Raw genomic sequence first — 2331 nt, 5'->3', positions numbered from 1 at the left:
CCCAAGGAAACTAATACAAATGTATAAATTAGAACGATTTAAGATATTCAAAGAAAATGTAGGTGAAAAATGGATACGCTTTCAAAAACAGTAAGGACTTCATAAGCATAAAAACGATGGAAAAAATCCAAAGGTAAAATCAATACTTTTATATATTTAAAAAAATCTTAAACTTACATAAAAAAATAGCTTTACCAAAACTAAAAGGTAAACAGCAAACTGGGATTTATAATTGCTACAAAATGACAAGTGGCCATTATTCTTGATATTTAAGGAGAACTCTGAAGTCCCGTTAGAAAATTGGGTGAAGATCAGGAACAGACAATTCACAGAATGCACTTGACTGTAAACATAAAAATGTTCAACCTCATTGGTAATCAAGTCCATAAAATTAAAAGATAATTTTCACTTTTCAATTAACAATATTTTATATGAGAGTGCTTAATAGCGATAAGGGTGTAGTAAAAATTGTATCCTCTCCATAGTACTGTTCAAAGTATAAATTTCTACATTTTTTTAGAATGTAATCTGGTGCTGTTAAAACCCATATCTTGCTTACAGCCATGCCACCCTGAACGTGCCCAATCTCATCTGATCTCAGAAGCTAAGCAGGGTCGGGCCTGATTAGTACTTGGATGGGAGACCACCTAGGTATACCAGGTGCTGTAGGCATTTTAAAAAATAAATAGATAGATAGATAGATAGATAGATAGATAGATAGATAGATAGATAGACAGACAGATAGATAAAAACCCATATCTTTTGAACCCTCATGAACTGTTGGTGGGATTGCAAATTGATATAGGCACTATGAAAAACAGTATGGAGGTTCCTCAAAAAATTAAAAATAGAACCACTTCTGGGTATTTAGTTGAAGAAAACCAAAACACTAATTTGGAAAGATATATGCATTCTTACGTTCATTGCAGCATCATTTACAATAGCAAAGATATGGAAGCAACGTAAGTGTCCATTGATAGATGATTAAATGAAAATATGGTGCATGTACACAATAGAATATTACTTGGCCATAAAAAAGAATGAAACCTTGCCACCTGCAACAACATGGGTGGACCTAGAGGGTATTATGCTAAGTGAAGCAAGTCAAATGCCATATGATTTCACTTATATGTGGAATCTAAAGAATAAAATAAACAAACAAAACATAAACAGATTTATACAGAGAACAAACTAATGATTGTCAGATGGGAGGAGGGTTGGGGGACTAGGTGAAAAAGGGGAAGGGACTAAGAGGTACAAACTGGTAGTTCCAAAATAGTCTCGGGGATGTAAAGTACAGCATAGGGAGTATAGTCGATAATACTATAATAATTATGTATGGTGCCAGGTGGGTACTAGACTTATTAGGGGGATCACTTTGTAAGTTCTATAAATGTTTAGCCACTACGCTGTACACCTGAAACTAATAAAATATTGAACATCAACTATAACTGAAAAAAAATGTTTTAATTCTTTTCATTAAAAATCCATATTCTTTGACCAAGTAATTCTCCTAAAAATCTATCTTAAGGAAACAATTAAAATATAGGCAAATATTTATCTGCAAAGATGTTCATCATTACATTATTTATGATAATGGCAAATTAGAAACAGCCTCCATGTCCAACATAGGGGAATCATTGCACAAAATTATGCAGCCATTATAGGTGGTGATTTCAATCTATTTAAAGACATGGAAAATATTCGCAATAAAGATGTAAAATTAAAAAGCTCACTGTTATCGAATGTCAACTCTAACTGAAAAATAAAAATTAGAAAATAAAATTAGAGACAATAAAAATAAATAAATAAAAAGCTCAGTAATATATGTATACTATAAACCAAATTTTATAAAACTCATGCCTTCAAGGAGAAAAAAGGGTTAAAATCAACCAAATATTTATGTTTTCTCTGGACAGTATGATTTATGGACGGTTTTATTTCTTTTGTATTGTGTTGAAATGTATATAACATAAATTTTACCACTTTTAAGTGTATAATTCAGTGGCATTAAGTACATTCACAATGTCGTGTAACCATCATCGTTATCTATTTCCAGTACTTTTTTATCATCCCATACTGACATTCTCTATGCATTAAACATAACTCGCTTATTCCTCCTTCCCTCTAGCCCCTGGTAACCCCTATTCTGCTTTCTGTCTCCATGAATTTGACCAGTCTGGGATCCTTATATAAGTGGAACTACACAATATTTTCATTTTGTGGCTTATTTCACTTAGTGCAATGGACTGAATGTTTATGTCCCCCCTCCCAAATTCATATGTTAAACTCCTACCCCCCAAGGTGATGGTATTTGGAGCTGGGGCATTT

The 2331-nt window shown here is 32.6% G+C and overlaps 1 pseudogene; it reads left to right on the top strand.

Annotated features, from left to right (window-relative positions):
• The first annotated feature begins 553 nt into the window (after positions 1-553).
• Positions 554-672, top strand: LOC120601418 (uncharacterized; annotated as a pseudogene).
• Positions 673-2331: the final 1659 nt, after the last annotated feature.

The sequence above is a fragment of the Pteropus medius genome, unplaced genomic scaffold, assembly GCF_902729225.1.
Source record: "Pteropus medius unplaced genomic scaffold, Ma_sr-lr_union100, whole genome shotgun sequence".
Lineage (NCBI taxonomy): Eukaryota > Metazoa > Chordata > Mammalia > Chiroptera > Pteropodidae > Pteropus > Pteropus medius.
The sequence above is the reverse complement of the archived record's forward strand: the minus strand, read 5'-3'. Positions and strand labels throughout refer to the sequence as shown.